Below are 12,500 nucleotides of genomic sequence, written 5' to 3'. Positions count from 1 at the left end.
GACACTTCATGGAGTGTCACGTCATTGACAGTGACTGTTGGGTGTGTGTTTAATAGTAACACATTTCTGTTAGGTTGTCACCATCTTGTCCAGTAACAGTGTGTTAGTGACACAGGGGGATTATATTTACATAAGAACTTTGTGGAGTCTTTGTGATATGCTAAAGTTGTGTACTCTACGGATATCTTAGTGACACGTAGGTAAGTTGTACATCTTATGGATGTCTTAGTGACACATAGGTAAGTTGTGTACCTTATGGATGTCTTAGTGACACGTAGATAAGTTGTGTACCTTATGGATGTCTTTGTGACACGTAGGTAAGTTGTGTACCTTATGGAGGTCTTAGTGAAACGTAGGTAAGTTATGTACCTTATGGAGTCTTAGTGATACATAGATAAGTCGTGTACCTTATAATAAGGGGCCAATAAAATAGAAAATGAAAGTTGTTTAATGTCAACCACAATTTTTTGACTAGTTTTATATAAAAAGGGCTGCACTTGTTCCCAGTTTCAGTACTGCAACCATATGGAGTCTTAGTGATTCATAGGTAAGTTGTGTACCTTATGGAGTCTTAGTGACACGTAGGTAAGTTGTGTACCATATGGAGTCTTAGTGATTCATAGATAAGTTGTGTACCATATGGTGTCTTAGTGATTCATAGGTAAGTTGTGTACCATATGGAGTCTTAGTGATTCATAGGTAAGTTGTGTACCATATGGAGTCTTAGTGATTCATAAGTAAGTTGTGTACCATATGGAGTCTTAGTGATTCATAAGTAAGTTGTGTACCTTATGGGGTCTTAGTGATTCATAAGTAAGTTGTGTACCTTATGGAGTCTTAGTGATTCATAGGTAAGTTGTGTACCTTATGGAGTCTTAGTGATTCATAGGTAAGTTGTGTACCTTATGGAGTCTTAGTGATTCATAAGTAAGTTGTGTACCTTATGGAGTCTTAGTGATTCATAGGTAAGTTGTGTACCTTATGGAGTCTTAGTGATTCATAGGTAAGTTGTGTACCTTATGGAGTCTTAGTGATTCATAAGTAAGTTGTGTACCTTATGGAGTCTTAGTGATTCATAGGTAAGTTGTGTACCTTATGGAGTCTTAGTGATTCATAGGTAAGTTGTGTACCTTATGGAGTCTTAGTGATTCATAGGTAAGTTGTGTACCTTATGGAGTCTTAGTGATTCATAGATAAGTTGTGTACCTTATGGAGTCTTAGTTACACGTAGATAACTTGTACACCTTATGGATATCTTACTGACACGTAGGAAAGTTTACCTTATGGATGTCTTAGTGACATGTAGGTAAGTTGTGTACTGTTGGAGGAGGGATTACCAGCCAGCTTTTAGACTATGTGTTGGAGCGCAAGTCGCCAGGTTGCACTCTGACACGAGTGCACCAAAGTGCACTCACTCTAGATTCTGTAGTTCTTCATAGACATCTCTTGTTTGATGTATATGAAGAACATTGACCCAGGACTGTTCAGTAAGACTATGGAGGCCGCCGATGCTTTTCGGTGAGAAGAGGTGCAGCCATTATCATGTATTTAACATTTAAGTGTATGGAGAGAGGAGAAACAGGTATTGGTGGTGGTAGTAGAACCAACTGTTCTAGTCGCTTGTGTAAACACCAGGACTCCCAGTACTAACGTCACAAGGCACCACGTGACTGAAGGTAGCCTTGTGATTCGTGGGGCATCTCATTGCATCCATAGGCCTAGCTGCTGATTGGTCAACTAGTAGAACAGAGGGAAAAAGCATGGCCCACTCCTGCCCTGCCCTGGGTAGACATTCAGCCCCGTGTTGCTGTGTTTGTCAGACATGTTTTCTCGTGGTTCGACCAAATGACGAGAAATACTGTCTAGAGCAGGGGTGGGCAACCTTTTTGAGAGTGCGTACCAAAATCAGCCAAGTCTCTGACACAAAATTTTTCCAGGTGCCAAACCATCCAGGTTTTTCCTGCCAAATTTTCAAAAGGAATTACCGGAAAAATAGGCAGATGGATATACAACTTCCTGACTAATAGAACCCAATGTGTAGTAGTCAACAAAATAAAATCTGGACCATCAACCGTAAAGAGCTCAGTCCCCAAGCGTACTGTGCTTGCTCCAATACTTTTTCTCATCCTCATATCGGACATAGACAAGGACACAACCTATAGTACTTGATCATCCTTTGCAGATGACACTAGAATCTTCACGAGAGTAGGCAACATAGAGGACACGGCAAACCTCCAATCAGATGTAAATCAGGTCTTTCTATGGGCTACAGAAAATAACATGGTGATTAACGAACATAAGTTTCAGCTCATGCGCTACGGAAAAAATAAAAAATATAAAAACGGAAACCACTTACAAAACTCAGTCAAATCATAACATTGAACGGAAAAGCAACGTAAAGGATTTGGGTGTACTGATGTCAGAAGGCCTTACATTTAAAGAACACAATAAAGTAGCCGTCACAACTGCAAGAAAAATGACAGGATAGATAACAAGAACTTTTCACACTAGAGATGCTATACCGATGATGATAGTTTTCAAGACGCTAGTGCTCTCTAGAGTGGAATACTGCTGCATAATGAAAGCCCCTTTCAAAGCTGGAGAAATTACTGACCTATACTTATGCATATATCTTCGGTTTAACACAACAGGCACCAGACACACGCTAGGCATCATACACACTAGGATAAAACAAACATTAGGCCAGAAGTCAGAAAAGAATTCAAAGAATTTTACTGGAAAGGCTTGCTGTTAGGAAAGGAAGTAATTGAGATGAATTAATGCACAGTATGTCAATTTTGTGAAATATATGATAAAGGAACAAAAACATTTATACCAAAACAAAGATGCAGAACTAGGAAACAGGATTTGTTCAACTGAAATTTCAAGACGGACAGAGACCAAAAGACACAAAAATGGAATCAATATACGAAGAGGCCAAACCCCCAAACATACCAGTAATACAAAGAGAAACAACTACACGGCAGTGAGGAGAGAGGCAGAAAGAAATTTTGAAAAAAAGGAACAAACAAATGTAAAGTAGAACAAATCATATTCTATAAATACAGCAACAACCAATTGCAGGTAAAGGATAATACTCAGAGCTTTTAAATGCATGGATGGCGAAATACTCAAGAAATTGTTCACGACTTTTGTTAGACCAAAGTTGGAATATGCAGCGGTTGTATGGTGCCCATATCTTAAGAAGCACATAAACAAACTGGAAAAGGTGCAAAGACATGCTACTAAGTGGCTCCCAGAACTGAAGGACAAGAACTATGAGGAGAGGTTAGAGGCATTAAATATACCAAATATACTACACAAATATATATACTACACATGCACAATAAACTACCCTACACAGGCTGAGTATGGTGTGTACAATAAATTATTAGCTAAAAGATAAGACTGAGTTTGTATAAATGGGGGTTAAGTCAGAGTGGGAAAATGTAAGTGGAGTGCCTAAAAACCCTGTCCTGGGACCTCTGTAATTCATAATATATACAAATAATTTAGACTCAGGTTTGATCAGCAATATTTGAAAATTTCCAGACGATACAAAAGGGATTTTTTTCTGGATTCAGGATTATTTTTTTATGGCTGAAAACAGGTTTTCAGCAATAAAAGAAATACAGTATTGCTGGAACAACCGTCGACATCTTCAAGAGAAAACCTGAACATCTTCAAGAAGTGAAGATGACCTTGAGAAGAAGTATAGGTTGGGAGAAGTATAGGTTAGGAATTGTCTCCAAAGAATTCTCAAAGAATTACTCGTTATTGCTATCCAAGATAATTAGACGAGCCAAAGCTAAATACTACGAAGATAAATTTACCCAAATAAAGAGTACCTTACCTAAAAATATGTATGTACCTTACGTAAATAAACATTTGATTTTGAAGTGCCGGACAAACAAGGCTGTGGTGGATATGTGGGCCTGAGGGGCCTGTCCAAGCAACAGCCTGTTGGACCAAGCTCTCACATGTCAAGCCTGGCCTTGGAAGGGCTTGGTGAGTAGAACAACTACCAGAACCCTATAATGCATGTATCAAGGTGTCCAGGCAGTGAGCACCACATAATGCAGTGCAGTCCTGTAAGAATAAGCACAGTAAGTATGGGCATGGAGGGGGTGCAGCAGTGGCTTGTGAAGGGCTGGAGAGTAAATGGACATGCCCAGGGGTAAAAAGCATTAGGGTAACAGAACATAGCCCATAAAAATAGTAATGACAATGAATGAATAATTATATGAATGCAATAATACTTCATATCTCAATAGGAATACTAAGCAGGATGCAAGACAAGGTACTGGTGGTGATAGTGGTTGGTACAAGTCCTCACATCCCCACAGACACCAGTAACAGCCCTCACCTCCCAACACAGTACCCTTGTAGCGAGTTAATCTTATACTCGCTTCATTATCTTATAGCATAACTAATTAACACTAATTACAGAAGCTACACAGGTGATACTTTGGTGTGAGTTGAGCGCACTGAGCGTCGGTATCGCTACACCCTTGTTCCTTAACAACCCTTTGGACCTTTATTACAGAAAAATAGAATCAATTAATTTAATAAAATATAAAATATAAGTGCTTACTTACGATAATACTATCGGTGGAACACAAAATCTTCTTCTTCTTGATAGTAGGTGCAGTTTGCATGAAGGGTTAGTCCTCGCCATGACTGAACTGACGACAAAATGGCCGATGTGTTGATATGGCGTCAGGTGACGCTGTGACGTCACAGGTGAGGGACGCTTTGCGCATTACTCCCTCGTACTTAAAAAGTACTACAGGTACTTTTTGGTTTTATTTTTGAATATGGCAGAAGTTGGACAGCTTTTCAAATCATTATAAGGGAGTGAGTTCCATAGACTAGGTCCCTTTATTTACATAGAGTGTTTACATAGATTAAGTTTGACTCTGGGGATATCAAAGAGATATTTATGTCTGGTGGGGACGTGGCCATGTGTTCTATTACATGTGTCCAGGAAGAGTTTCAGAACAGGGTTTGCAGTTAGAAAAAGGGCTTTATAAACGTAATTTACACAGGAGAATGTATGGAGTGAATTTGTTTAGCATGTTTAAGGATTTGAACAAGGGAGCTGTGTGTTGTCTGAAGGTAGAGTTATTTATTGTCCTGATAGCAGATTTTTACTGGATGATGATGGGCTTGAGGTAGTTTGCAGAGGTTGAACCCCAAGCACAAACGCCATAAGAATGATAGGGATAGATAAGTGCATAATAGAGTGAGAGGAGAGCAGAGTAGGGTACATAATATCTGATCTTAAACAGTATACCAACTGTTTTAGAAACCTTTTTAGTTATGTGTTGTATATGGGTGCGGAAGTTGAGTCTCTTGTCTAAGTATAGGCTAAGAAACTTTCCATCATTTTTATTGCTAATGTTTACATTATCTATCTGAAGCTGAATTGCATTTGTTGATTTGTTTCCAAATAAGATATAGTAGGTCTTTTCTATGTTTTGTGTGAGGTTTGTTGGTTGACATCCACAAGTAGACTTTTTTTAATTAATTGTTTACAACATTATTTAACAGGAGTGGGTTGGGGTCAGAGTAGATGAGTAGTATCATCAGCCAACAATATAGGTTTAAGTATGTTAGAGACATTAGGGAGATCATTGATGTATATAAGAAACAGGAGGGTCCTAGGATGCTGCTCTGTGGCACCTTTACGGTAATTAAGTGGTAGAGTGGGAGAGGTTATATCATTGATGGCTTCATATTGGTGTCTGTTACTAAGATAGGATCGGATATAGTTTAGGGCAAGGCCACGGATTCCATAATGGTGGAATTTAAGTAAGAGGTAGTTATGGTTAACAGTATCAAAGGCCTTTCTCAGGCCGATGAAGAGTTCAATTGGAAACTCACTTTTGTCAAGGGCTGAGAAGATTAAGTCAAGCAGACTAACAATAGCATCATTGGTACTCTTTTGGGAGCGGAAGCCAAACTGACAGGGACTTAGTATATTGAATTTTACAAGATTGGAGTAGAGCTGTTTGTAAAAAAAAAAAAAATAATTTTGATAATATAGGTAGATTCGATATGGGTCTGTAATTATTTATGTCTGCCGTGTTACCTCCTTTATGAACTGGCGTTACTCTTGCTTTTTTAAGGATATCAGGGAAGGTATGACACTCTAGGGATTTGTTGAACAGCAGTGCTATGGATGGTGCAAGGGCATGGGTGGCACGCCTGTGTACCATCGATGGTATTTCACTAATGTTCCCAGCTTTGGTTTTTAGCGAGTGAATGATGGACACAACATCTGTAGGGCTGACCGGAGAGAGGAGAAGAGAGTTTGGATAGCTGCGTGAAAGATATGTGGTAACATATGTCTGAGTCTCTGGGATTTTTCGGGCAAGGTGAGCACCAAACGATGAAAAGAAGCTATTAAATTCAGTTGCTGTTTCAAGATCTGTTGCAGGTGTATAACCATCCTTGGAGATTTTTATCTTATTATGTGAATGTTGTTTAGCTCCTAGGATGGTAGAGATGGCTCTCCATGTGCTTTTTATGTTGCCTTTTGCTTCTTTGAATCTATTCTCGTAATAGGAACGCTTTGCTCTTATTATACTATTATTATACTTATATTATATTATTATTATACTTATTATTAATTATGCGGATCAGGACATCACCTGATCAAACACATCAAACATCGTTTGACCACCATCAAACACACACATTTCGTGTGTGTTTGACGCTCACTGATATGTACCAGCGTTGTTTTATATATGGTGCTATTCTATCTTACGCTTTGTTGCTCTTTTTTACCTACGGGCTCATAGAACATTCTATTGCGAAAACATTGGCACAAAAATGAATGACGTACATACAATAATAATGTCAGGACAGTGATATAATTATAAACTTTCAAAGCACTGTATCGCCCATGTGTCGTCTTGTCACCAATACTGGGTAACAGTTCCGCCACTTCCCACACTCTTGCGGGTGGGCAGCGACCATTATTCTACGTTTATATTCATATCACCGTGTTGGGAATTTCATTGCGAGTACATTGATACCAAAATTAACGCTGTAGGACAAGTGTGGAAGTGATAACAATCCCAAGAGTAAAAACATTTTGTTGCTCTTGGGCACTCACGGCGAGTCATCTACGTAGGTATTTATTGGGTGCTGGTATTCATATAACTTTTGGTGACCGTTTTTGCTGATTTTCTTCTAGAGAATGTTATTGCGAACACGTTGGTACCAAAATGAAATACATAGCTCGAGAACTAAGGTCAGGAGAGTAAAAAGAGTATACACATTTTTGTTTTGACGCTTAATTAAGGTTATTGTGAGTACTCATCGCCTGCCTAGAAACTGGAACTAGTAATTCCATCTATCATACATATCATACAAGAGGAGCCACACATCTATGGATCATCCAATAAAATCAGCAGACTTCTAGATGTTACTACTGCTCGGCTTAGACTCGGTTACAAGTATCTCTGGGAATTCTCATTATCTGCTGATGTAGACCTGACCAAATGTAAACTGTGTCAACAAAATTATTCGCACACCCTCCGTCACTATGTGATGGAGTGCGAAAAGATACATGAATTTAGAGACAATTCTATAACCAATGTTCCAGCGATGTGTCAATATTTCATTCAAAATGATCTGCTACCAGAAATTTTAGCCAAATATCCCCAGTTTGCTAACTGTAGATAACAACTAAGTGATTGTAACCTATCCACCGCTGCCCACTGGATGGGGGACGGTGTGCAGGACAAACATATAAATTTTGATACTAGCTCTCCACATATGTCAGTTGCTTAATTTAGAACCTGTACTTGAGGTCGATCTCGAACCCATTGTTGATGTGATGACTTATATTGAATTTTGTAACTAGCTCATCAAGATTGTAACTTGCTTAGCTAAATGAATTGTGGGGTTCAGTCCCTGAGCCCATTATGTGCCTCTGTAACCCTTTCCACAACCGCCCAACAAGATGGGTATGGGGTGCATAATGGGGTGGGGTGTCTTGGCCAAACGTGCCACATCAAAACCACAAGTTGACATTGAATGTGAATTAACAATGAGACAAGTAAGATTTATACTAATACATTTATACTAACTCTGTTGAGCGTTGACCATTTATACATCAAATCTGTTGATGTGAGCACTTTAGTTTAGTCTGCCGTTTAAAGAAAAAAGAGCATATCAATGGTATATCACAGAAAACGAATTTATCATAAACTCATGTATTTGTCTTATCATATTGAACTGCATTCATATTTTTAATATATAACAATATGAATATACAAATTTCTGTAAATCCCCTACCTTGTTGGAATCTGTGGAAATGAATGAGCAAATGTGCTGGCTGAAGGCGCTGAAGGAAACCACATTGGTTTCATTTTGGATACAAATGTCCATGGAAATTCAAAATGGAAACTAATTATATAGTTGAACCTGCAGAGACGAGTTTAAGAATCTGTGTTGAGAGTGATGGACACAGCCTTCACAATTATACTTCAGAGAATGTAAACATCTAAGAGTCATTAGAAATATGTGTAGAATAATAAACCCTACATTGTTTGAGTTAGGGAAAACACCATTTGTGATATATAGATACTATAGCTGTTCCTAAAGATTCACCCTTTTTTGCACCAGCAAGATAACATATAAGATTTTAAGAGTTGACGAATGTTAATATTCTTGTTTGATAAACTGTGAACTTGAGACATAGTTAATAAGAACATATTAACACAACAAAATGTTTTCAAAATCCTTAACACCACTTTCCAGCAACTTATATAATTTATATAAATTATTTTAGAGAATAATACATAAATTATATATTTAAACATGATATAGTGTTTAGTGGAATGTATAAGGAGTCAAATTGTGTTAAAAAGAGCAATTTTTAGAAAATTTGGAAAAATACTTTTTTCTGTTCAAATTATAACTAAATGGATTATAAAGGTTTCACTCAGCCAATATATATCATTCACAATTTATTAATGAATTTTACAAAAAAAACACCATAAATTTTATATTAAACATGTAAAAACTATTTGTTTTTACATTTGGAAGAAAATAATTGTAGAAAAACAATTTATAATTAAACCTTTGTGTTTGGATTTTTTGAGTAAAAGTTTCTCAAAGGCTCTCCTGCACCATTCTCAATGCAAATCATTCCCACACCTATGGCAAGAGATAGGCGAACGTTGTGTAGATGATTTGTGTTTGCTGGGCACTGCCTGGGGTCAGCCACAAGTGGCACTGCCTGGCGTCACCACAGGCTGTACTGCCTGGGGTCACAACAGGTGGCACTGCCTGGGGTCAGCCACAGGCGACACTGCCTGGGGTCTGCCACAGGCGGCACTGCCTGGAGACACCACAGGCGGCACTGGATGGGGTCAGCCACAGGAGGCACTACCTAGGGTAACAACAGGCGGCATTGCCTGGGGTCACCACAGGTGGCACTGCCTGGGGTCACCATAAGTGGCACTGCCTGGGTCACAGCAGGCGGCACTGCCTGGGGTCCACCACAGGCGGCACTGCCTGGGGGTCACCCCAGGTGGCACTGCCTGGGGTCAGCCACAGGCGGCACTGCTTGGGGTCAGCACAGGCGGCACAGCCTGGGGTCACCACAGTCGGCACTGTCGGGAAACCGACACACACACACATATAACACAGTCTCCCTTAGTCTGTAATCCCTTCAGGATGGAAAATGGGAGACTCCGTGACGTCATCGACTCCGTGACGTCATGGATGTCATCGTATTTTTACAATATGAAACATTGTTAATAGACTAGTTTAGTATCTAGAGTTAACAAAAAGTAATCCATAAGACTGAATATAATTATTTACATCAAATTGTAGCTAGGTTCTCTTGTTAATGTAAAAATTACTTTGAGAGAGGAACCAGCATGAGGGCGTTGGCCCCGACCGGGAGGAAGGCTCCCGCATCATAACAACAAAGGACAGCCACCACGCTGTATTTGGCTCTAGAACTGGTGAAACAACTAGACACCCCAATTAAGTGTCAACACCAGCAACACAGCCTAACAACCATCACAACAACGACCGTATCCGTCTTACCAAGTATTGTATATCAAATTTGTGCACATTTTGATCCAATGGGTAAAGGCGGTCACGATGTAGGAATAAAACAAAAACACAATGTACGTGTACCCCAGATTACATTCACATTTCATGTCATACCTGTAATTGATATGTTTAGGGAACTTTGATTAATTCCTTGCATCCCATACAGGTAAATTGTGAGAGGAACAGCAAGAATCTATGCAGACAGTTGGTTCATACACATTAACTATTGTTTGTCAAGCTTTGTCCTTCCAACCAGTCGCCATTACGTGGCACAAGGAGGCACAGGGCCACACCCAATCTAGAGGATACACCTACATGCCTTACCAGGCCCACACTACTGGCACAGCTAAGCCATTTTGTACTAGTATTAGTAGTCATAATTAGTAATTATTACTAGTAGATTAGACCACCATATGTGGTATGATATATTAATAAGTAGACCACCACATGTGGTATATTATAATTATAAAAGGTAAACAATTGGTAGTTTAAGAAGGAGCCATAACAAAGTGGTTTAGGCTACCAATTGTCCCTCCCAATAGTGTGTAAGAAGATTTCGGCAGTTTACAAGTAAATACAGTCCACTCAATTAATTCTTACTTACTAAGAAAAATAAATAAGACATAACTTTATCTTATTAAAGTAAATTTAAAAAGAAGAGATTAGCTGCCTGGAGTTTCCCTACAGGCACTGCCTGGGGTCACCACAGGCGGCACTGCCTGGTGTCACCACATTCGCACTGCCTGGGGTCACCACAGGCGGCACAGCCTGGGGTCCACCACAGGCGGCACAGCCTGGGGTCACCACAGGCGGCACTGCGTGGGGTCAGCCACAGGCGGCACTGCCTGGTGTAACACTGTAAAAGTGATTGGTTTAGTTGTAGTTAATACATACATAGAGTACATGAGTCACAGACAGGGATTTTGGGAGGCGCCAAGTTGTCGGCCGGAGTTTCACACCTCTAAGAGTTAATGACCACCAATTGACCTGAGGTCAGATCATGCGAATTTCACCTTACTTCTACTAATCTTATAATTGGAGCCTGGTAGCCTTCAAACATGCCGACGTTTAAGGAGTGGCTTGGTAGAGAGCCGGAGGCTATCTACTTGTGGGCGGAGTTAGTTACTAGGTCCCCCAATATATACTCGGAGAGCTATCGATTCGAGAGCATTAACCAGACAGAAGACCCGGCAGCAGAGCAGGATGACAACAGCCGAGACAGGCTGTCGGTCTGACGGGGGTGAAGCTGCCTGACAGCTGCAGACTCCCCCCCCCCCCTCTATCCAGCTATAGACAGACACTTGGTGAGTTGAACATTAAGGTGACTTGGTCGTGTTTTACAAGTTTTGTGTGATGATCGGGGGCAGTCAGTTGTAGTGTTCTCAGATTCTTGGAGGATGACTCACTTTACATATATATATATCATGAACATTGCTTAAATTATGATACTTAGTATGTGAAATATAATTGAATTTATTATTTAAATGGACTTTATTTTGTGTCCCCTAGAGTTGAGTTGAGGTGAGAAAGCCTCTGGGATTATTGGTTCCCTGATTTTACTGAGTACATGAAAAATGGGACATACTAATAATGACCTTGATAACATCTTTTGTGAATATTGTGATACAGACAAGTTCCATTCCTTGTCTTGTATGTAATGATCATGAATGGATGTGGCAGCATTTCGTCTTCTACTATCTACTCTGCTACTTCTACTATCTACTCTTCTACTTCTACCTATCTACACCTCTCCCTCCACCCCTCTCTGAACTCTCACTTTCAACTAATGACCCTCCTCGCTCCTCCCACCTCTCTGCCTCTCACCCCAAACCCTCACTAATTACTTCACTATTCATTTCTTTCCTTCGTTTTCTCTTATATGTTTGTGGCAGTGAAATGTATTCTAGAGTTCTCTCTAGAGTTTCGGGAAACTGATCAAGTTACGGCGCCTTGTAGTCGCCGCACCTAGGTAGTCAAATACCTAGGTTACAAGGTGTTGAACGAGAGAGGTTGCCTTAGGAACTCTGGGAGTTCTCTAGAATAGTTAGCTAACTGAGGACGGGATGACGGACTAGAGAGAGCTGTTTCCCCCGGCCTCGTTAGTTAACTGGGTTGGTTGGAATAATGGACAAGATAGAGCTATTTCCCTCCCCCCCCCCCCCCTCTCCGTTACAATGTTGGCAGCGGTTGTTGAACAATGTTTATGGTAGTGTTCATTTAACATTGTTCAGTCCCATGTGTCTTTTGCCGCTCAGGCGCTATCAGGGAGATCTTGACAGGTGTTTAATATTCGCGAGTTAGCGAGTTTTTTTTCAGGTTAGGAGATAGTGATTCTCTGGCGTTGTGTTTAGTGATTTTGTGAGTTTTGTGGTGTTCAGGGAATGTTCACCAGAACTTGCGAGTGTAGTGATTAATGT

This window comes from Procambarus clarkii, chromosome 61 (assembly GCF_040958095.1).
Source record: "Procambarus clarkii isolate CNS0578487 chromosome 61, FALCON_Pclarkii_2.0, whole genome shotgun sequence".
Taxonomy (NCBI): domain Eukaryota; kingdom Metazoa; phylum Arthropoda; class Malacostraca; order Decapoda; family Cambaridae; genus Procambarus; species Procambarus clarkii.
The sequence above is the reverse complement of the archived record's forward strand: the minus strand, read 5'-3'. Positions refer to the sequence as shown.